We start from the raw sequence: 25,029 nt of genomic DNA, 5'->3' as shown, positions 1-25,029 counted from the left end.
AGTGGCACAACTTCAATAACAATGTGTAATTACGAATTTGCCTTTTATGCTGAGATTGTTTATGGCATTACCACATCTCATAAAGCAATGCACATCTTGCAGGGCAACGGCAATCTCTCACTCACAGACACAATCTCCATGGCAAAGGAACATCTCCCAGGGCGATGGATCCTTTCCCGCTCAATGGTGCTCCTCGGTCAGTGGTGCTGCTCGCATTCAGTGCCACATCTCCAAGCAGTTACATGGCCTTCTCCTTAGGCAAATAGGCAACAGTGCATCTTTCATAGCAATGGCACATCCCTTCTGGTAATTCTGCATTTCCTACACCTACTAGCCAATCTCCCACTCAGTGACACATCTTTCAGGATATTGGCACCGTTGCTGGACGTGAGCAGTTCTCCCAAGCTAAAGCCACATTCCCCAAGACTATGGCACTTCTTTTATGGCCTTGGCGCATCTTCCAGTTAATGAACATCCCCATTTCAATGGGGCTGCTCCCTTATCAGTGATTAGCATGTTATGGAACCTTCTAGATGTCAGCACACGTACAGAGATTGGCACGACCAAAAGATGGGCTACGTGGAAACTGCAAGGACGATGAATCCTTTTATACAATTGTGTACGTGCACCTGCCAAAGGTCACATACACCACATACGTATTGTCCGCTTTCTGCTCTGCCTCGGGTTACCGGCTCTCGGGTATCATTGCGGAGCCCGCTCCTTTGTGGCGACTGTATGTGTCCATGAGCAGGTGCAGCTTTTAGTCCAACTGGTTTGCCCAGAACGCCCCTCTTAGGAACTGAGCTGCGGGCAGGACAGGAACCGCACGCAATGACAGGGCAGTCGTGTTCAGCACAACACGTGTTTGTGACAGGCCCTTGAGGGGCTTGGCCTGGCATTCCGAGAGCGGTTTGCGTCACAGACCTCCCTATAAATCCACGGACTGGGTGCTGGACCGCACTTCATCAGCGCAGCGTCCCCCTGCAGCCCTGGGCCCCGGTCCGTGGCCTCTGAACGGCAGACAGCGCCTCTGCGGCCTAGCCTCCTCCAGCCTTGGGACCGAGACCCTGAGTCCAGCCCCCGCCTCCTCGCAGGATGAAGCTTCTGGTCCTCTGCGCCCTCCTGTCTCTGGCTCTTGCCCACGGGGGCAGGGGCCGCGGCCCAGAGGGTGAGCCTGAAGGGGGCGCTAGTGAGATGTAATCACCTTCACTCGGGGTTAAAAAGGGGGAGGGGGGGGGGGGGGGAGAGAGAGAGAGCCGCGGGAGCTCACTCATGGGTAGAATGTGGTAGGACTGGGCCTGAGATCTAATGTGGCGGGGAAGGGACGGCTGGATGTGTGTGAGTGCGTGGGGTAACGGGATGGTTGGATGGGGTGAGTGGATAGATGGCCAGAAGGGACGGAAAAGCAACGTTGCCCGGACAGACCGATAGATGCATAGTTCCGAGTGGGTGAAGTAAACCGGCCTCAAACTTGCCTTTGTATGTTCGTAACCCGCGACTTGCAGTTCACACTCACATGTCTGCAGCAGGCGCATTATCACCTCAAGGAGATTCACACCTGAAGTCTGTTCTTAAGTCTGCGCAGCAGGTGAATTAAGGTGCTGAGGCTAGAACGTGTGACCGCAGGAGGCACACACAACACGGGGGGCAGGGGGTGCGGGTATAAATTATCATCCTTTCGCGGGCGGCGCCTAAAAACAGCATTTGAGTGGTACAGCTCATCGGAGGTGAGAAAAAGCAAACGCAATTAACCAGCTCAGTTGTACTGATCTCCACGACTTTGGGATGATGATTTAAGTAAATTCTGAATTCCTGCCTGTAAACATGCCTGCAATACAGGACTGTGAAACCAAAGCAGCCCTGGACATATTTGTCAGCCTGCACAGTAACAAAAGGAGTATCCCACTGAGCAGCCCATATAATTCTGTTCTGTAACCTGCATGGTGGTACACGTTCTTCGCAGCAGCCATATTAACACCATGCTCTACTTTAGGTGAGCCAAAACTGCCACTAGATAAAATTGCAGATCTCTCTCCAGCAGGTACATTAATCACCAGAGTTACATTGGCACTTTTATGTTGCCTGAAAACTATTGGACGTACAAGGAACTCTGCGGTGCTTTAAAAACTGCTGCATTGCTACAAAACGTCCCCAGTATAAAACCGGCCCCACACCTTTCCAGCTTCTCGGGGAAACGCTCGATGCCTAGTACGGCCATTCTGCGCTATATGTCGCTGCAGCAGGTGCATCGACTCCCCGCGCTGTCTTGCCAGAGAAACTCACTTTAACTTCCTACTGAAACAAGTTATACCAACACATATTGTTACTTGTGCAGCGCCCATCTTGTAATGGATGCTTGTAGAGCTGTGGGCTATCCGAAATGTACCCTCGGTTTTGGCCAGTACGGACTGATTGTGTTACTTGATGTGACTTGAGTGATTGGTTTAGTTTGCCATTGCTTCTTTGTTTGCTGTGGCCAAGGACGAGACTGTGTAGTGGCGTAACGAAACTGGAGCCCCTCCACCCCACTGCAAACCACTGGAACCCCCCCACCTCCGGAATCACTCAGGCCAGGTGCTGTGCTGAGCCGCCGCCCCTCCACCCCCTTCTGGAGCTGCCCCCTCCCCTGCACTGCGGGGTACTTTGGTACTGAGACTGTATAGTGCACGTGAGTCGTGAAGTGTTTAACTCTATACTGTAGTTTGTTCGCATTTTATTTCACATACACCGGACTGTGGTTTTTGCTGTAGGCGTGAACAACATTCTATAAAGGAGCTAAAATGGAAAAAACAACCTTTATGTCCCCCATTTCCAAAATTATTGTTTTCCTCCCTGCACAGATCTTCTGGAACGTTAGGTTTCTTCCATTTAAAAGTAATTTATTTGCCCATAACTTTTGACTACGTAGGCGGATCGATAAAAAAAATGACAAGCACTTAGCGTTGTGAGTTAATGTCATGGATGCCACGCTTTTGTGAAGATCCATGCAGGGAGAAAAAATGTAACCGGGTGAGGTGTACAAAAAAGTTGTGTTTTTCTATTTCTGCACCCATAGGAAAACTTGCTCACGCCGACAGGCTGAAACACTGAAGAGATTTACATTGGTTTATTATAAACCTATTCAGTAGTTTTTGGAATTTAGGCATTTAAACACATTTCTGCTATCTGGGATTCATAAATAATGTGCATGTCTGGGATTAAAGCAAAAAAACACAAAACGTTCTTCTTGGATAAAGGTGCCTTTAGTTACATTGCCTCCTGTAGATCATTGGGACCTGAGCTGGAACTGCGACATGAGGGGTCTGACTGGCTGCTGCAAGATAAATGTTTCTGTTGCTGCAAGAGAAAACTCATGGGTCAGGGCAAGCTTCCAAATGTTAAGGTTGCCTTAGATTGTCAAATCATTATAAAATATTTGATAAAATAAAAAGAAGGCCTAGACCAAGGCCAGCTCTAAGGTCTGACATTTAAGTGGGGGTCGGGATTGGCCGCCCCAAGTGAGTTTGGCTAGATCAGGCCCTGAACTCAAACCCTCATTGTACACATCCAAAGGCTGCATAGAGCAGGCTTTGTGCATGGCCAACTGGGGTGGGATACCTGGACAGGCTGGGTGCAGGGCAAACCGCATGTGGATTTCCCATTCCAAGGCTTCTTTAAGCAGCCCCGTCCCGTTCCATATGCAATTTCAGTAAATTTGGATCAGATGTTCCCACACTCAGAAAATCTAGGTGTCGAAACACCGGCCCTCTTGTGATCAGGCAGCAGTGTATACCACCAAGGGATACCCTCCACATGACTCATAATTGGCTCTTAAACATTGTAAATGGTTACTTTACACCTGAACTCGCTACCGTCTTGATTTACTAACATCAGTGTAGAAGTCTACATTGATGTTAGTAGTCCCTGTCCCGAAAGAGTCGTTCTCATTTAAGGCGTACATAGGTGTCAAGGGCACCCTGACATTTCCATATCTTTGGGGATAACATCGCTTTGCATTTTTGATCTCATGAACACACCTATGGGCATATTTATACTTGTTTTGTGAAGAATTAGCATCATTTTTTTGACGTAAATTTGGTGCAAAACGAACTCCATATTTATACTTTGGTGCTGATCTAGTGCCAAATTTATGGAGTTAAAGTCATTTTTTGGATGTAGAAACCTACTTTGCGTCAATGAGATGCAAAGTAGGCATTCCCGTGCAAAACATGACTCTATGGCCTTAGCGCCATATTTATCCCCTGTGCTAAAATCACACACAGGAGGGGTTAAAAAATGGTGCAAAGCTTGCTGTGCACCGTTTTTAACACCTGGGTCAGGGCAGGGTTAGGGGACCTGTGGGCATATTTCCATAGTGGAACACCATGGAATAAGCCAACAGGTGCCCTCCCCAGGCCCCAGGGACACCCCCACCCACACTAGAGGGACAGCGGAGGATGGGGGACCCCATCCCAGGTAAGTATAGGTAAGTACAGGTAATATTTTTTTTTTAAAGTGCTATTGGGGGCCCTGAAATGGGCCACCTTACATGGCACTGAGTGCAATGGTCATGCCCAGGAGACCCTGGTTCCCTGTGCTGACCATTGGGGTGGTGGGCATAACTCCTGTTTTTTCTAAGACAGGAGTCATGTGGTATGGATGGATTTGCGTCAGAAAATGACTCTAGGCAGGTTAGAGTCCGTTTTTTTACTCTAACCCGCCTAATGTCAAAAGGCAAAACCCTCTTCTTCCATCCCGCCAGCCCCACCCGACTAACGTCATTTCCCATCCCCGCCCAAATGACAAACCACAGCCCTAGTGGAGACATGTTTCACCAGCTCTTTTTGTGCATAAGTGGCCAGGAGAATAGCGAGGCTGTTCAGTCAGTAATCATGGAGTCACACAATGTACACAAAATCACCTAGTCTATTTATACTCTTTGGTATGTGAATCCAAGGGAATTAAAGTATTTGCTTGAGGTAACAGAAAGGTGACACACACAGAACTTCTGAAACGTCCATCTACTAGCTTAACAAATATGGTCAGTCAGGAGGTCTGTGGAAAACAGGGGTCTGAGATTCCATTGCCGTGTCTTGCCAAACCGATATCCATGCCCTGCCATTGCCCATGCTGGTAGATGGACCAGCCTTGCTAAGTGCCACGCATCTAGGGTTAGTAATACAATGCATTTTAGTGCATTTCTCCTCATCACCGCACTTGAATACAATGACACGTATATGTAGCTCCTCTTCATTGCTCGAGGTGCTTCACCCTAGATGTATAGCATTTGGCAGGGCTGAGGGCTCCAATCTGATCTCAGCGCCCTGCGCTATCGCGCCTTCAGTGTGAAGAGGCTCAAAGACTGTCTGCCATGGTAACTAATTCTAGGCCCATGAAACTCTGACTACGGAGAGCAGTGACGTACAACCCCGATGTTTTCAAAGCAAAAACTTTAAGGTAGTCTATGTCAGCAACGCAGACTGGGTCCCTGTTTACTTTTCATAACACAGATGCTATGTTCCTGCAGTTTTTTTTACCTTGCAAGTGACTCTTTATAGCAGTGCATAATATGAAGGGAGTCGCCTCGAGGTGTCCGAGTGAGCTCAGGTTGTGCACGAAGGGGAATGAAGGAAAACTTTGGAGTTGAGGGGTTTCTCAAGGTGCTCATCAGAAAGGTTTTACAAGCATTCAGAGTACATGTTAATCCAGTCCTTGGCCTCTCTGTAGAGCGCACATATTGATGGCCACAAGCGTGTGCCCACCGCAATTATCATTTTATTCAAAAGTGCGTGAGGGGGTACACGGATATCAAAATCATGACAGTGCCAAGGCAAAGAAAATGAATTTACGAGCAAGAAAGTGTCATACATTTGGCAGCCGAATGCCACACACACACACTGAAACCATAAAAAGTGTCACCCATAAGCTGTCGCAAACCTTCGCAGCTACGACGAAGGGGTGTGCAGCACTATATATAGTGACGGACATCTTTCTTCTCTTTCTAGTGGGCCGTGGAGGTGAAAGGGAAAGACAGCCGCCTGTCGTCGGGCCCCCACCAACAGCTCATCCTCGTCCCGCCCCCGATTTCACCCACCACCATCCAGAGAATGCTACTGGCCGCCTAGAGCATGATTCGGCGGAGCATGGCAGCCTTCCACCAAGGAACCACTCCCTGGGCAGTGCTGAAGACCACAGCGTAGAGAACAACCATGGAAGACGTCACCCTGGAGGTCGACACTAACAGAAATTGTGGGTATACTTCGTATTTTGGGCAATTACCACAGTAAACCGAGTTATACTGATATAAGCCACTACAAAAAGCCAGTTCTGTTTACCACACATTAACACTCAATAATATAAAACCCGCCTCACTGATGAATCCGTTTTTAGTAACCCATACCCCACCACAAGTACAAACAAACTGGTGTTAATTCCTCAAACTGTAAGTTGTCTTGCCACTTCTGCATACCTCCATGACCACGACCTTCCTTCCATTCTATCATGGATGTCAACCTCTGCCCCCCGCCAACATGGACGTAATTTAGGGGTCCCAGCTGTGGCCCCTGGCTTGTCCCTTGCAACCCCTCGCACTGTCTTTGCGATCCCTGGCCGCAAAAGTGTCAAAAGCAGAGCCTGGAATATCGGAGCAGCTCATCCTAATGGGCGTCGGCTGGGGCTCCTTTTTCCTGTTTTTCTGTCAAGTTTTTACTACACAAAGGGCCAGATGTAGGAAGCAGTGTGCACATCGCAAACAGCAAATTTCGCTGTTTGCGACATGCAAAATGCACTTTGCAATGCACAAAACCTGTTTTGCGATTCGGTAACCTGGTTACTGAATTGCAAAACGGGTTTGCGAGTCGAAATTAGGTAAGGGTGTCCCCTTCCTAATTGCGAGTCGCAGTGCAATGCAGGATTGCTTTGTGACCACGAACTCGGTCGCAAACCAATCGCAGTTTGCACCCTTTTGAAATGGGTGGTAACCCATTCGCAAAAGGCAAGGGGTCCCCATGGGACCCCTTCCCCGATGTGAATGGAACTGCAAACATTTTTTCAGAGCAGGCAGTGGTCCTATGGACCACTGCCTGCTCTGAAAAAATGAAACAAAAACGTTTAATTTTTCGTTTTTGTAATGTATCTCGTTTTCCTTTAAGGAAAACGGGCTGCATTACAAAAAAAAAAAAACTGCTTTATTAAAAAGCAGTCACAGACATGGTGGTCTGCTGTCCCCGCAGGCCACCATCCCTGTGAATGCCGGCACTCGCAAGGGGGTCGCAAATTGTGACCCACCTCATGAATATTCATGAGGTGGGCCTTTGCGACCTTCTTGCGAGTCGCAGATGGTGTCAGGGATACCATCCAACATTCCAAATTGCGAGTCGCTCTGACTCGCAATTTGCGGGTCGCAATTCAGAATATTGCTACATCTGGCCCAAAGAGTGGATAATATTCGTAATTAGTATAATAACAATGGAGTGCAATTAGCTGGAATATGAGCATATCTGGCAGCTGAGGTAAGCAAAAAATGGTTTTACCAGTGAGTTATATGTATGTTTGCAGGTAAGGGTGTATTTATTTGAGAGTGTGTGAAGTCTGGCTATGTGTAAGCATATGTGTGTGAGTGAAAGTAAATGTACAAAACCATAGAAATTCACCTGTTAAATTTAGAGCAGGAGCCGTCCCTGGGGGATGGTAGTGCCCAGGGCCCTATATGCCTCCAGGAGGGGGGCCTCCCCCCTTTGATCTTCACGGGCCAACCCCGGGGAAGTGGTGGTCTCTGGGTGTCTCGGCCTGCTCCTATATTTAAAACAAGTTATTGGCCTCGGAGAGGTGGTGATCCCATGGCCTGGGAGGTCCTCGCTGCCCTCCTCTTCTTTTTTTATGAATTAGCCCCGGGAGGTGTTGGTCCCAGGGGGTCCGCAGGGCTGTCCAATAAAAAAAAAAAAAAGAAGCCTGGGGAGGTCCTCGTGGCCCCCGCATAATCTTCAATTATAGCCTCGAGGTGGTGGTGGTCCCTGGAGCCCAGAGGAGCAGGGTGTCTGCAAGCCCCCCCCCATTCATTGTATGTTGTAGCCGTGGGGAGGTGGTGGTCCCCAGGGCTTCTTTGAGGCATAAGAGGGGGTCCCCATGCGCTCCACTCCTCCTCTTTTTTAGTAACAATCCATGGCCCCAGTACCTGGCCAACCTGGGGGCACTATTAAAAGCATGAGCGGACGACCGTGCTTTTTTTTCAAAATCACTGCGAAGTTCGCAAATTGTCCTGTGAATTTAAAAAAAAATGCCCCCTGGACCAGGACTAGGGGGTTAGGGTAACCGTACGCTGCCCCCTTTTCTTTTTTCCATTTTTTTTGGGACTCAGCTGAATTGTTGACAGCCAATTAAATATCAGCTCAAGATCGGGACTATTCGTGAAGTATTGGCACTTCTAGATATACAAACTTGGATATCCTTTAATATCTCAAACTACTGAATGAATTTACACACAATAACAAAAAGCGTGATCTCCGGACCAAAAGGTACCTTTCTGCCAAATTTGGTGTAATTCCGTCCATTGGCTCAGGCTGCAGGCATGTCTAAAAAGTCTATGGGAATTAACATGGGAAACACACTTTTTTGACCTCCCCTTTTTCTTGGCTCACGCGTGACAGATCACTCCAAAACTTTCCATTCACAACAAGACCCAACTTGACACTTTATTTAATAAGGTTGTGCTTTGGGGTGTTTAGTGTAAATCCCTTCAGTAGTTTAGGAGAAGTTAAAGGAAATCACATTTGTATATCTGAGGTCTCAAAGACTTCGCAAATCATAACAAGGTTGTGCAGGGAATGCAGAGCTCTGATTGGCTGCCAACACTTCAACCAGGAAATGTTCACAGCCATTTTGGGACTTGGTTTCAGCCAAGTCCCACAAAAACGTTTTAAAAAAAGACAAGGGGCGAGGGAAGAGTCACCCTGACCCCTTAGCTCTGGTGTGGGATCCCAGAGCCCCCCACCCCCCCAGCAAAATACATATATTTCTTCTCCTTTAAAGAAATATGATGCTGGGGGCATGTGGCCTCCTGCAGCCCTGGGAACGACCACCTCCCGGGGCTTTTCATAAATACTATGCAGGGTGTCTGTTTTGGACCCCCGCAGCCACAGGGGCTACGGCCCCCTCTGAGTTAAATTCACAATTAGAGCTGATTCATTTCTGAAGCTGGGGGCTCTTTGTATGTCCCAAACCAGCAGAGCTTTCTGCAGATGCCTGTGTAAACAGAAAAACACTTAGTTAAATAAAATGAAATGTTGTACAGCCTTGAATTCACTCGAAACAAACACAGTTGCATTTCCTCTCCTCTGTCTTCACCCAGCACATGCAATGAGAAGGCTGTTTTGTAGTTCAATAGAATGCAGCTCTCTCTCATGACTCTGATTAGCTGTTCCCAAGCAATCAATGTGAAGGTGTGTTTCACAAAACTGAAAATGTGTTGGTATGACTGAGGAATGAGGAGTAGGGATGATGGATGAGGAGTAGGGATGATGGCTGAGGCATGAGAAGTAGGAATGATGGAAGATGGATGAGAAGTAAGGATGAGATGCAGGGATGAGGGATGAGAAATGGGGATGATGGAAGAGAAGTAGGTATGAGAAGCAGAGATGAGGAGTAGGGATGATGGAAGAGAAGCAGAGATTATGGATGAGAAGTAGGGATGATGTATGATGGGTGAGAAGTAGGGATGATGTATGATGGATGAGAAGTAGGGATGATGGATGAGAAGCAGGGATGAGATGCAGGGATGAGAAGTATGGATAATGGAAGAGAAGTATGGATGATGGAAGAGAAGTAGGGATGATGGATGAGAAGTAGGGATGATGTATGATGGATGAGAAGTAAGAATTATGGATGAGAAGCAGGGATGAGAGCAGAGATGAGGAGTAGGGATGAGGAGTGAGGAATGAGGATGTCCTAAAATAGATGCTGTACACTCAGACCCTTGTGTACCCACTCACAGACCCACTCAGACACTCACTGTTAGAAATTGGGTTTCTAGTTGGCAGAGATATGCACCCTGTCCAAGTAGGGACCACAATCCTAGTCAGGGTAAGTCACAATACAACCCAAAGTATCCTGTGCTCACCCTCTGGTAGCTTGGCACAGAGCAGACAGGCTTAACTTTGAAGGCAATATGTAAAGTATTTGTGCAATAACCCATGCAGTAACACAGTGAAAACACCACAAAAAGTGCTTCACACCAATTTAGAAAAATAGATAATATTTACCTGAATAAAATAAGATAAAAATGTCAAAAATCCAATATGCACAAGTCGAGAGTATCACTTTTTAAAAGTTTTAAAGAGTCTCAATCCTTAAGAATCAGTGGTTATATCCTTGTAACACACAATACCTGGGATGCGTAAAAAATACCGACGCGTGGGCTGCAGAGGAGGAGATGCATTGAAAATTAAGGCGCTGCGTCGGCTTTTCTGGCACGGCACAGACGGTGCATTGTTTTTTCCACGCTCCAAGGTGATGCGTCAATTTCCATGAGCGCAGCCTTGGCTCCTCACTGTGATGTGGGGATATTTTGACGCCCAGGGATGACGCATTGAAAATCCTTGACACACTAGTAGGAGGAGCAGGCACTGCATCGATCCGGTAGGTGATGCAGCGATTTTTCCACCACAAGGCAGGTGCTGCATCGATTTCTGCAGGCAGTGCATTGATTTTCTGATGCACGGGATTTTCCTCTCTGGGGTGAAGTCTTTGTGGCCCTGAGACTTCAGAACAGGAGGCAAGTTCAATTCAAGTCCTTAGAGGTCACTTGTGGGGAAGGCAGAGTCCTTCCAGGACAGTCACTGACCAGCAGGCAGCAGAGCAACACGCAGGGCAGCAGTCCTTCTCAGCAAAGCCATCCAAATGAGTCCTGTGGGCAGCGAGCCAGTCCTTCCTGATAGAGTTCAGGTGTAGGTCCATAAGTGTCTGATTTGGTGTGGTCATAGACCCAGTATGTATACCCAGAAGTGCCTTTGAAGTGGGGGAAACTTCAAAGAGTGGTTTTGAAGTGCACAAGTCCCCCTTTCAGCCCAATCCTGTCTGCCAGGATCCCTGTGGGGGTTATCAGTCCTTCGTGTGAGGGCAGTCCACTGGCCTTTGAAATGTAAGAGAGAGCCCCTCCATTCTTCCTGCCCAGGGAGACCCATTCAGTATACAAATGAATGCAGATGTGACTGAGTGCCCTGTGTTTATGGCTGCCTGGTTGCAATGCACAAGGGGAGCTTTCAACTAGCACAGATCAGACGTGGATTGGAGACAGACTGTAAGGCACAGATGGCCGCAAGTGCAGAGGAATGCCCACTTTTTAAAAGTGGCATTTCTAAAATAATGACAGCTGGTGACAGCAGCGTTGTGATTGGAGGAGAGTCTGGAAGCCTGTGTGCTTCTGGGAGTCGGCAAAGAAATGAGCTGGAAGGAGAGACAGAACCATCTCTCCCACCATGAAAGGTATGTTTTCTTTTTTAAAATTTAATTTAATTTATTTTTTATACCCCCCACCATGCCACCCCCGTTGACAAGTAGCCGCCACTGGCTACGGGGGCATTAGGGTTAAGTCAGGGTGAGGCCTCTTTTAGATATTTCACTCCGGTTAGTGGTTTCAGGTGGTGTTTTTTGTGAGAATTTGTTATAGGTAGGCCACAGGTGAATAAAGGTGGTTGTATGTAAGGTGAGGTGACATTGCAGGTTTTACAGGAGGAGGACTGAAGGACGTGTTGAAGCCAGGCATTATGGCACAAGGTTGGGTGGGTAAGAACAGGCAGACAAGCAGCCGGCGGGGTGGCAGTGGCCATGTTATCCTGCCTTCAACTCGCAGACGTGGGGGTGTTGTTCAGGTAGTATGTTGGACCTGGCTGAATTGCTGAAATATTAAGAGAGGGCGACATGACATTGTGGTGAGGAGAAAGGCAATTAGCATCTGCAATGAGCCATAGGCTTTGCCAGTTTTCGATGGCCTGGCTAGGCAGGCAGGCCCGGCTTGAGAGCTGCGTCACTTCTCTAGGACGACAACGTTGTCAAGAACGGCGCTGAATTAGGGAGGCAGCAAGACGAAAGGGAAGACCGGTGGTGCAGGAATGCTAGAGGAGTGGGGGTCTTCAGTGGAAGGGCCCACTTCAGCATGGTGAAGAGCAGGGCAGGTTATGTCAGCCCTGGCTGGCACAGCAACACACTTGGACCGGCAGATGGTGCCAGAATAGGTGCACATGCACTGCACGAAGTTTAGGTAAAAACGAATTTGAAGCCTGATGTTTTCCTTGTGGCTGAACTCATGGAGAGAAGGTGCTCGTCCCATTAGAAAGAAGGGATGGCGACGGTTAGACAGATTAGGTCATCTGGTTATGGAAGTATGCAAGGCAGTAAGAGGACAAAGGTGGAAGTGAGAGCACCAAAGTTAGAGGAAGGTGGGGCCTTATAGGACAGAAGGGCTTGGGAGAATTTGGGTGTTCAGGCAAGAACGGAAGAAGGCTTGTTTGAAGTGCCCTGTCATGTTAAAGGTGCACACTTTCCAAGGGTGGAAGTGGACATTGCCCTACTCCATCACCTCAGGTATAGTAGTTGGAGTAGTAAAAAGGAGAAGATGGGTTTGGGTGACTGACGAGGGAGGGGTAGAAGTGGTTGTAGGGAAGAAGCCTGGAGTGTTATGGGGCCAGAGCAGTGAGCAACCTTCAGACAGGAGCGACCAGGAGGGGAGATCTCGTCTTCAGCACTGTGGGCTGAAATTGTAGGAAAGAGGAATGATTTATTGCATTCAATAATGTCAATAATTGGGAATAACTTGGTGGTTAGAATTGCAGGCAAACAGGAGGGTTTTTCACATTAAGGTAAGTGATTTGGATTATGAATCAATTGCAGTTGAATTGGGAATGAGGATTTTGGCAGGTTGCTTTTGAGAGAAGGGCCTGCAAACTATTGCAGGCCTCCGCTCGCAGGAGCATTGTTGAGGAATTTGCTGGTGATGTAGTTGGAACCTTGTAGTACTGCTTGTAAAGTAGGCTTGTTTGGGCTATTTTGCTTTGTTTATTTTAGGGGCTTTGGGATTTCTGAGTTGGTTGGTTCTAAGTTGAGGTTGGGCCTACAGAGCCAAGAAGTGGAGGTGTTTGTGCTAGGACTGTTGATATGATTAAGGCAGTGCTTAATTTGACCCGTTGATTTCCGTGCTCAACACCGGCACTTATGACAGCTTGCCACATGGTGGTGTTTGTTTAAATTAGAGTTGAGCACACAAACAGTTGTTTATTAATTCTAATGACTAATACCTGCCACACAAGCAATTCCTATAGCTTTGGGGGGCTGGAATAGTCTAAATTGTCACACTTGTAGGAGTGTGATGGTTAGTAGTTGTGCTCTATTAGTTGAGGTCATTCACAGGTTACACAGGGACATCTACGGGTCCACATGGGTAATCCCATGGTATTGGAGGTGTTATAGAAACATTAAGGCATTTTACCATTGACACAGAATGGGTAAAACCCTTTGATACATCTGGCCCTAAGTATTTATGCTGATTGTGTTTTTGAAAACCAAGAACAGAATTTTTCATGCTTGGTGGTTTCTTTTCACTCCTTCTTCGGCAGCAAAATAAGGAAATCTCAGAAAACCACACACCTGGGGAGAGTAGAAATTCAGACTTCCAAGGTTAGGAGCAAGAAGAACTGTGAACTTAGCAAATGTTATTTTTGTCACATTTCATTCAAAAAGCCAGTAAAACATCAAAGTGATAACAGTTACATTTATAGATGTTTAGAAGGGGCCACCCAGGACCAGCAAGTCTCTTAAGGTGCCTTGAGGCCCAGCGAAGAATGTTTGTTGCAACGCGCCAAACAAAACAAGCATTTGCAATGCAACGGGTCTCGCATTTGCTCGTGTTAGAGCTGACAGCGTTGTAAACTCCTAACCCGACTTTTCACTGGTAATGAAACCTATCGGCAAAAGTGCATTTATGTACGTAACCCAAAAAAGTGCAATTAACTGTGTAATAGGGCCGATATTATGTAAAGCGCTCGACTTCTGCCAAGCGAGATCGCGCTGGGAAAATAGAGTAAAAGTAGTCCACGAGCCGGACAGAAAACCGCTGCCCTTCTTCTCCACTAGGAAAATAGGGCTTACGAAGCCACGAGGGTGAGGAAGAGTTTCCACTTTTGACCAGAAGATCAGAAACCTCTGAAGAGATGAATTCCTGATCTCTAAGGGAAAAAAACATCTCACAGGGAGAAACCCCCTGAACCGGAGAATCGTGGAACTCCAAAATGTAACCTTAAATAGATTCTAGAACCCAGGGGTTCTGAGTAATTGTCTGCCAGTTGGGAAGTAACATCCCGTTTCTGCCCCCCAAAATCACATCTGATATAGGAATTAGGCTCACCTGTAGTACTGGAATCCTGATAAGAGGTTTGGGAGCCTCTAGGATTTCCTATATGGAAACGGATGCGGCACGCCTTTGCTCGGGAATGATCGAAGTTGGAGTAGGTGGAGGAATCCTGGTAACCTCCCCTATAATGTTGATAGTAGCCTCTTTGAGGACCTTGGTGAAAGCTGCAGCCGAAGGCTCACCCTTGAAAGCGTCCGGACCTGCCAAAAAGTGGACAAAGTACCTTCCTGATGTAGCCTAGAGCCTTATCAAGATCTGCATATGTTGTAGCAAAATTGGACAGTTCTTTAAGGAAAGGAGAACCAAACAGAAGACCTTCAGCCAAGGGGCCCAACTCTGGAGTGGCAAGTTCAGTCAGCTTGGGGTCCATCTTAATGAGGACAGAGCGTCTTCTTTCACTGGAAATAGCAGTTAGCTTTTCCCCGATAACACAAAGCACGTGGGGCCCATCCCACAAGACTGTCGGGAATCGAAGGGGGCTCCAGACTCCTTAACATAGTAGCCCAGCTCCAGAATTTTAGTGAGAGGACCAGAGACGTCCAATAGCTTATCCTGGCACCCGTGCCAAGCACGACCGATGCCCTTCTTAGGATCTTTTGAAAAATGTTTAAGGTATGTGACGAATGTAGGGTCAATGCCAGCGGTCTCCGTGACCTTAGTAGGGAAAAAATTTGTCTGGCATATTCGGAGCTTAGCAGAGAGGTAACATCTTTTTCGAAGCCCTCTGATATATGGCCTTGAACATATTCTGCCACCTCAGTCGTGGGTCTATAGGGATGAACTAGGATGCATAATATCCTCAGGATCAAACGTGAGGACTTTAGGAGGGTGGGGGGCCACCTGAGTATGATGAGATTTCTTCTGGCGCTTGCAAGGAACAGAATCCTCATCATGAGCTGGTTCCTGAGAGGAGGAAGAAGAATCAGAATCCCCTTGAAGTCTAGTTTGGGGATTTTGTCTTAGAATCTGAAGTGTCCTAAAGGACAGAAGATCCCCATTGTAAGGCATTGAAGCAGGAATCCAGCCCTGTTGTTTGGCAAAATCAAACATGTGTTGTTTAATTGGCTGAATCGCCTTGGCCAAGGCAGCATTAACAGTGTGGCGAACCCCAGCATCTAGTGCATAGACCAAGTCCTGTTCAAATGACCCCACAGAGTCATTGTAGTAACCTTCCCCTGACTCTTCCTCATATTCAGCCATTATTGATGAGGAAATGGTCCAAAACCTGAAAATATCAGGAGGAAATAAAAGATCAGAGGAACACTTCCAAAAGAAGAGGGAGGAACTACTGTAGAAATCCCCCAGGACAGGAAACAAAATTCAACCAAAAGGGCCTGGTTGAAATCAGAGTCAATGAGATGTGAAGGGAGATCTTCCCACAAAAAAGGCAAAAGCCTTGTAGAAATTATTGCAGCCCTGAAATTATTGCTAAAAGGACGTAAACAGGGAGTAGCTCGGGGCAGAGATGATGCACGCGTCTCAACGTGTTCTGCTGCACTGAAAACAAAACCAGACGTGAAGCTGGTATAGCGTGCTTGAGCGCAGTGCTCCCAAGCAATAGAAATAGAAAGAGGCAAGTGCAACTACATGTCTTGCTGCCTCGCTCACCAGTGTAATGTGGGGCCCTAGGCCCTCATGCTCGTAAATGAGGTGACGCAGACACGGTGGTAGGGTAGTACTGAACTGGCCTCAGGCACGTGCGCCCAGCCCCTTTTATTGGCAGGGTCACTTGACTGGTGACGCCTGTGTTGGGTGGGTGTAGGCTACACAAGCAAGACCAGCCCTCAGCAGAGTGGCTGGCAGAAACACTAGAATGAGTCCAGCTGGACTCTACATCCCTCCCAAACTTTATTGAGGAACCAAACAAAAGTCCAACCTGTAAAAGAAACAATAAAAAAGCACCACAATCAGTCTCTCGGCCTCGAAAAGGCAGACTGCAGAATTGCAGTGGACATGGTGCAGCTGGGAGCACCCGGACACCTCCGCACGAGTCCATAATTTAACCAGGTACAGCTGGGCACGAACACGGTGTGGATGAAGTCCAGATACTTCAGTTGCTTGTCCACGACCTCACAGTTCACTGGATATAGTCGATCCGGTCCTGCCTGGGCTCATGTGGTCAAAGTCTATTTACAGTTTCGGATGCGGGTGCATCTGGAGCAGTGGGGAGTCCACTGTACACAGTTCTGGACGGCATTCTGACTCTGGAGATTGTCTACCTCCTCAGACTGCAGATGACATGACGGCCTGGGGCACCTGGGAGTCCAGCGGCAGAGAAGCGGCAGTCTTCCCTCTCGTGCCAGATCTCCATCAAGCAGGAGTCTCCTCGAGGCCCTTTCACGGGCTTCCACGGAACTGTGTGGACTGTGCTTGCCTATCTCAGGCCCAGCAAAGACGTCTCAGAGGAACAGCCTACAGGACCACATCCTAGTCTCGCATGGAGCCACAAGGGTTGTTGATGCAGGGTCCGCTTGCTCGAGCCATCCGGATTCAGGTGCTCTGGCCATAGTGCAAAGTCTTCAGGTGACCAGTCTCTCGAAATGAGACCTCCGTGCTTCCGGATGCCTGACGTGGAGCTGTGTCAGATGCATTCTCTCTCAGCGATATTCCGCTCTCACAGGAATTTGTTGGAGGCCCTGGTCCCTGGATTGCTGCGGGACTGCGTGGGCTGTGCGGGCCAACGTCGGCCACGCCAAAGGAGTCTCTCTGAACTCCCAACAGGGCCATGTCCTAGTCTTGTGCAACCCCAAGGGTGGATGATCCAAATGATCTGGTCTGCTCTCACCGGCAGGTGTCTGGTTCACGGAGCTCATGGCAAGTGTTCAGATGATAAGTTTCTACGTTGCCAGACATGCCTTGTCAGCGTCGGTTCTTGTTGCTGACTGTCTCCACTTAGGTGGTGCTGTGCTCCTCCTTCGATGATTGGGCGATGCACCACATCATGATGATGATGTTTTTTTTTCATCCTTTTGCAGATCAAACAGGTGGCGGCGGCTTCGTCAGCGGAAGGACCACTTGATGGACATAGTGGCCACGGCGGGTCTTGTGTGGCCTGTGCAGTCGGCGTCAGGGATGCCATCACAGCCAAGCAGCCGGTGACAGGTGACAGGTCGGTCGTACTGGGAAGCGTGGGGGACCACCCGCATCGCTGTCTTCAGTGACGTCTGCTCACCCCGGTGACTGTCTTGTACTGATGGGTACATCCTCATCTGCTCGCACGAGTCCTCAGTTGTGTCACTCTACTTCCTTCCACTTTCACACCTGCGATGGAGTTGATCTGTGGTGTGACCGGTCTGTCACACTCCTCTCATCATTTCTTGTTGGCATCGTGCCACTCTCTCTTCTCCTTGGTGTGGCGTCGTGCCACAGGTCACATGTTGCGGCACATGGACCTTGCGCTGCACCTCCGCTGGTACATCTTCCTCTTCGTCCTCGATGTGGCGTTGTGCCACAGGTCGCATGCTGCGTCACATGGACCTATCACTGCACCTCCTCTGGTGCATCTTGCTCGATCGCAGCCTCTCACGGGCTGAGTCCTGAGGGTAGGACATGATCTGCTCTTCAGGCAGACCTCTCCCGGTCTGGTCCGTTCCCGGATCCTCTTGGTGGACCTCTCTCTGGCAGGAGGGTCCCCACTCTCTTCCTCCTTCTCTTCACTCGAGGGCGCCGCTCTTGCGCCTCGAGGCTGCGCTGTTACGGCGCTCACTCCTGCCATCTGCTCTGGCAGGGTCGGTCAGTTCAGATGACCTGCTCACTGATGGGCCAACAGTGGCCATCTTCCGTCGCTGTGCGGCCAGCTGACATGGCCTCTTGTCCCGTGCGTTACGTCACGCTCTCGGGTACTCTCTCCATGTCGTCACATTCTCGGGCGCAGCTCTCTGTGCTCGCTGCGCACGTGTCAGTCTCTTTTTTTTTTCTGGGCGTCCTGTGGCAACGCCTGGCATGTCCCTTTCTTGTCCTGCGGTGATGACCATCACTGCTGGGGCATGTGGCGTTCTTTCGTCGGTGGCGGCGGACGGCCGCCAGAGGCTGCGCAGACCATGCGCGCTCTCTTCGTACCTCACGTGGCACTTGCGTCCGTTTCTCACCGTTGCAGCTTGGCTGGGACAGCTGCAGTCTTCTCCTTCCCTTTTGCAGCGTCGCCCGCGTCGCTTCCTTCTTTCTCGCCGTTTCCGTCTTCTGCGCCGTTTCTGTCCACGGGCGCACTCTGGGTTTGGAGCAGTCACTTTCTGAAGGTGCTGCTGTAAACATGCCTTTATCCAAGCTTCTTTTCCCTTTAAAAACAGAAATAGGGTGCAATACCAACTCTGGCCACTGGATGCCAGTAGTGCACTTTTTTTTTTTAGCTTCAAGACAGTCTTTCTCCCTACCGGCCTTGTTTGTTTGGTTTGAAGCAGACTTGGTGAAACAATGCTGAGGAGCCACGCTGCTGGAGGAGGCATGCAGGTAAGTTCATTTTACTCATTTTCTCATCTCTCCCTTTTCTCTTCTCTCTTTTCCTTTCTGTGTTTTTTTTTTCTTCTTCTGTCCACTTTTTTTTCTAAAACAGCACAGCCTCGTTTGAAGAGGCGTGCAGATGGCACGAATTTCAGTGAGGGGGTTGGGGGCTCCGGGTACTGTTTTTTTCTTTTCTAGGTGCGTGTGAGCACCTCACTCCGTCATTCAGTTGCTGTGAGGTGGGGGCGCGGCCCTGGGCACCTGGTGCGTGTCTGCACCATGCAATTTTAAATTATTTTGGTGCGTGTCTGCACCACTTTCTTCAATTCCTGCCAGGACAAGGGGGGGGCATTTTCCTTTAGTTTGTGGTGCATGCCAGCACCGTCGGGGACCTTACGTTGAAGCTGCAGCAGTCCTCCGTGCTGCGGCCGTTTTCCAGCATTTTTGTGGTGGGGGCGGCCCTGGGCAAATTTCCTTCGGTGCGCGAGTGCACCATTATTAAAATGAAAAGGGGCGACCGGCCCCGGCACCTTTTGCCAACTTCTCCTCACGGCGCACTACAGCGCTACTTTAAATGAAAAACGAAAACGGTCCCTGGTCTTTTCTGCACTCTCGGTGCCCGATCGCACCACGTTCTTCACGCGCGGCCGCCGCAGCACGGGACACGCTGCGGACCGCGTTTATTTTCTTGGGGGCGGGGGCGGCCGGTCTCAGTCATGGTTCAGCACATTCTCTCTTCTTCTCCACGGCGCGCAACAGCGCCTTTTGCCCATGTGCTGCGCGGACTCCCACAGCCCTGCGGGCGCGCTCTATCCGACTCTGGGGGGGGGGCGGGCTCAGGGCAATTTCTTCTGGGGCACCGGTAACCCAGCACTGGGCGCCTCACAGCGCTTTACTTATTTTCGACACCGCAGCCTTTGGCAGCGCTGCGGGAAGCTGTGATCGACAGCACTCACCCCCTTCCTTGGTACCAATGGGGCTGGGGCTCCGACGGCCTCACTTCTCTTTCCTCCACTGATTAGGTTCATGTCTGCAACCACGTGGGGTTGCAGATCCCACTCGTCGCCATTGTAATGTGGGGCCCTAGGCCCTCATGCTCGTAAATGAGGTGAGGCAGACACGGTGGTAGGGTAGTACTGAACTGGCCTCAGGCACGTGCGCCCAGCCCCTTTTATTGGCAGGGTCACCTGACTGGTGACGCCTGTGTTGGGTGGGTGTAGGCTACACAAGCAAGACCAGCCCTCAGCAGAGTGGCTGGCAGAAACACTAGAATGAGTCCAGCTGGACTCTACAACCAGCTCCTGCTCCACAAAATCAATGTGCAAGGTGGGTGTGCGCCTCGGAGGGAGGATGGCAAGCTCCCGGACCGCGAGCGCTACAGAGAGCAAAAACATTTGCCTTTTATAAAGGCAAAATAACCCTGTTAACTGCTAGGCAACAGCTGACTTCACTGTGCGGAGACACCGGGAAAGGAGACACTGCGCAGTAGATACGGGCGAGATCGAAAATAGTTATGCAATCACATTGGAATCGCAAGCAAGCATGTATACGTTATCAACATTATATTGAACATAAATAGAGAAATGTCACTTAACTGGCTGCGGAGCAGCAAAGAAAGAGGAGACATCATGTTGCTTACATGTTATACAGGGCTGGGCTCTATGGTTGCTCATGTGATATTAGTATGTTTGTGGGATATGTAGTGTTTTTCTAACTTTGTACTGATTGGCTGTGAATAAAGCATAGAAAAAGAAGCTTAATCTGAGCCTTCGGTCCTGACATAGAACCACAGGGTGTAGGTGCCGGGATTGCCAAAGTCTGTTGGCTGTCAACTCAAGTCGGTGAACCCCCCAGGGGAGTTCCCATCAATACCTCAAGCGAAGTTAGCAGACACTCAAAAAATTAACGAAGAAATGGGTGCAAAATTGCTAAATGCCTGTAATAGTCTTATACTAAAAATGCTTGAAGCAGCTATTTTATCACAAGTGTGTTTTTTAAATACAGAAATTTGATTAAATCACACAGCGTGTAACCTAATTGTATGAAACTAATGTCTGTGTTGGAGAGAACACATTGACTGTGTCACTGAGGTTACCATGAGATGTCTTGCCACCAAGGACTCAGTTCTCCAGTTTTGAGCTTTTCTTTAGTAATTTATTGTTGTCAGTTATGCTAGTTAAAGTCAATTCATTGCCAGCTCCTGAACTGCACTCACAAAATACACTAAGTTCCAAAATGAAAATCCAGATTTTAAACACTGCATTCTTGTCACATGAAGTCCCTTGTTAATCCTACGGCAAAACAAAACTTTTCTTACCTCCCCACTTTTGCTTTAACAGAATGCTTTCTATGTTACCCGCTGGCAGCTGAAGAAGATATCAAAGGCACAGATGGTGATAGGTAACATGAATAATGTCACTAAGGGTGATCAGACATGAGGCGACCATTATCAAAGAAACATTTCCTTCCTGAGATTGAACATACATAACTGCAGCTTCGGTGTACCTTTGTCCCGACTTTCCCTTCTAAACGTATCATTGGATGCGTGCATGGGAGAGGATCAGCGTCATAACTCATGCTGCAAATTAAAGCACCGTTTTTTTGGATCCCATAAATTGAGCGTGTATTGGTCTATTCTTTTTAAAGCCGATATTAATGCGTTGGTGCAGACTATAACCGCTGTTGTGACATGGTACTCTTATCAAATCACTGCAGTTTGATGAGGCATAAGGCTCTTCATGCTGAGACAAATGCTGCTGCTGTGGGACGCACATGCTTGTTTGAATATTCCTAATCCACACATTGACAAAGGCAAAGCCTATTTGCCAATGCTTGTTAAGATAGCTGGACGCTGTCCTGGTAAAAGCAGTCAATTTGGTGCCATGGTGAGATTTGGCAAGAAAAAACACTTTGAGTTGTGCATGAAAGCAGGAACGGCTGTGATGGACTCCATGAGAGTATTACAAGCTTGGTCGCGGATGCTGATTAACGCAAAGGAGAAGTAGTCAAGGTTCCTTCTATATTGCTAGCCTACGGAGCTCGAATTTACAAAATCAATCTCAAATATATATACACAGATAAATAAAATGTAAAGAAGTGGAGATATTTAAAATGCACGGATGCCTGTGATGGTCTTTAAAATGCGTACCTAAGTTCCTTGCTAAATACTAGTTGGGTCATGTGTACTCACTCTCATAAATATCACTCATTAGACTACCGCATGATTACAGTGTTTGCCACAGCCCTGCAAAGAGAGTTGGTAAAAAAACAGTTCATTAAGCAAAGCATCAGCTGTAGCTTAGGAACTATAAAGAGATGACTATCTTTGCAGCTCCTTTTACAAGTGGTAAGTGTGTAAGCAGGTTATTTCACAGTATGGGACCTTGCAGATGGGGGATTGTTTGCATCTACATGGCCTTAAGGCGAGAAAGGTGTGCACCAGGGGCCACTCTCATATTGGGAATAGATATTAACTGTTCAAACAAGTGCCTTAGGACGGACGGCAAAACACGGTTGCAAATCCATATGATGGATAAATGTCACTTAAGTCACCAAAGAGACTCACATTTTGCTGTTTTATACGTTGAGAAAATCTGCCAACTCCCCTCAGAGTAGCATGGAACTCCTACAAAGTATTTTCTAATGTCACACGCCCTACAAGCAATGCTGGCCTGATGACTTTAGAAGAAACATCATATAAATGTGTCCTTGAGAATCTCTTAGGGCAGTGGTTTTTAACCTGTGATCCAGGGACCCCTCGGGGTCCACAATGCCTACTTGGGGGTCCACTACTGCTTAGAAGATTGAATAACATTAACAGATTAATAAACTGTGTATAAATAAAAGAGTAAAATTGAAAATTGTAAAATGTTCTGTAAATGTAAAAATTTACTTAGTATCCTCGGATTGATTTGTGGGAGCACTGCAAGTGCATCAAACAGAATATAGTATGGACAATGGGTGGCATCAACTGAATTTAGAAAAGCTCCCACCTTCCCATTAAAATGTAATTTGTTTACTTCTTTGATGAATGCATGTTTCCTTATTTTTGTGTATATTTTTGCTGTTTAAATCATTGAAATTGCTTAGGGGGACTACAGATTCCAATAATGACTCAGTGGGGGTTTCCATAATCCAATAATGATTCACTGGGGGTCTAATGAAGTCAAAAGGTTTGAACCACTGTCTTAAGAATAAAGAGATGATACAGCACTCTCTCCCTTCTCCATCCCGTGAGATAAGCGTGTGCTTCTGAGTGCCAGATATGCCCTTGCACATACGTTATTTTTCTGCCTCAAGCCCAGTTTTGTGTCAGTTTAGTTACATGTCCGATACCTTAAAAGGGCTAGTAAAGTAACAGCCCATTGTGCTTGTACTTTCAGAGAAGCCGATGTTCCTCAACTGTAAGAGAGCAGAAGATGGTGGATTCAACTGACCGAAGACTAAAAATTTATTACAAATGCAGTTACAGAAATACCAATAAACATTGCCCATTTGTGACTTGCTTCTTGTCTTGGGGATTTTTGAAATTTTACTAAGTTCAGTTTAATTATATTTGTATTGAAAGGTTGTATGATTTCACAATTTCTGTATTTTTCCTTCAACTCCTAATTAATTCTCTAACTCAAGTGCCTTGAAATTGACAGAAGATATCATGTTAGCAAAGTGTAAGTAACAGAACCACCTGATCACCATCAAAGAAGAGGTCACCATAAATGGGTATGTTATTCCGCCAGTCTGTCCGCCCATGCCAAAAGAGATGGTGGCTGCAGTAAGAAGCACAATAGCTTGGAGCAAAGGCTAGTTTTCAAACTCCCTTAAGAACTTACGAGCTGAAGGTGACTCTGAGGTCTTCTCCAAGTCAGACAGCCCCATGGGCCCGAAGATGGGATTAGATATCTTCCGCTGGAGAAAGATAACATATTCAAATCATAAGAGTATTTAATACCCTTTTATATACCATTACATGCCTTTGTGAATTTGACTTAAAACATATAAACTAGGAATGATATAGTACTATTGGCAAACAATAGGTCTAATAGAATGAGCTGCACCTTCTCTGCACTTTAGTAACAGGGAACTGGATTTTCTGGTGCTGATTCACAAAGACATGTAACAGTTTGTAAAAGAGTACCACTGTAGTACTACTTCCCGTACTCATACATGCTTTGTGAACCAGCCCCTTTCTAGGGCTTTCTTCAACTTGTGGAGGTGTTGATAAGATTAATACACCTAAGGGCGCTATATAAGGTTAGGAAGTTGGAACTTTTTAACTCACTATTTTTGGAAGTAAAATGATTTTTTGGGCAGTAAAATTCTGTTTAATATACAGGTATGTTTATGTGGGTATAAACGTTGTATTCTAATTTTCTTTTACCAGAAGTAGTAGGCTTCTAGAAACGTCTTTGGTGGAGGTTCAGAAAAATGAAAATGCAATAAAAGCCCTTCTTCCCAGACAGCTGTGCGCCTTCACATGTGCATCACTGCTCGTGTCAGTCATCTGGGTATTTCACCAGAGCCATGCAGGTGCGAGCTTTGTTTGGCAGCAGTCTACGTATGTGTTGCTCCTCATTTTTCTCAGGGTAGTATTTAGCACATTATAGAGTACACACAGGCCAGTAGACTAGACTTCTCGTGTGCTGCATTTGTTCAAATAAACACAAAGGATGGAAGGCCAGGTACTTTAATATACTCTTCGCAACTAGTTTGAAAGTGTGTGTAGTGAGGGAAAGCGAGAACAGACCTGGCTCACCAAGACATCATACTGGACCGCACGCACAGAGCTGGTCATCCCTCCACGACACCCCGACTGCCTCAAGACATCCTCACCTGTGTCCCTAGCTTCTGCATGAAAGAGGCAATCATGACAGCAATGAGAGACAGGTGCCCAATTGCTTTCAAGGGCTGTAAGATAGTGCTCTATCAGGACCTTTCCCTCATCATGCTGCAACATAGAGCCCTCAGAGACGCTACCACTTGCCTCCACGACTTTGGGATTAAATACAAGTGGGGACAGCCCTTCCACCTGATCTTTGCTGGGACAAGGAAACCCGAGTGATGTGATCCATGAAAGAGGGCAGCTCGATTATGAGCATGCCCATCCGTGTGGGCGATTTGGGCAGTGGGTCCCAGGCAACTGATTCTCCACCTCCCTGGCCTCCCAGCAGATGAACCTGACACAGTGCAAAAAAGGGCATTCTCAAACCAACCCAGGA

At 47.7% G+C, this 25,029-nt stretch overlaps 1 long non-coding RNA gene across 1 annotated transcript; it reads left to right on the top strand.

Annotated features, from left to right (window-relative positions):
* The first annotated feature begins 936 nt into the window (after nucleotides 1-936).
* LOC138288360 (uncharacterized) lies at nucleotides 937-23,318 on the top strand. The gene is made up of 3 exons (XR_011202377.1): nucleotides 937-1,168; nucleotides 5,985-6,228; nucleotides 23,197-23,318. It is a non-coding gene; the product is annotated as an uncharacterized lncRNA (long non-coding RNA).
* The last annotated feature ends 1,711 nt before the right edge of the window (nucleotides 23,319-25,029 follow it).

This window comes from Pleurodeles waltl, chromosome 4_1, assembly GCF_031143425.1.
Source record: "Pleurodeles waltl isolate 20211129_DDA chromosome 4_1, aPleWal1.hap1.20221129, whole genome shotgun sequence".
Taxonomy (NCBI): Eukaryota; Metazoa; Chordata; class Amphibia; order Caudata; family Salamandridae; genus Pleurodeles; species Pleurodeles waltl.
This window is presented reverse-complemented; position numbering and strand designations above follow the sequence as displayed.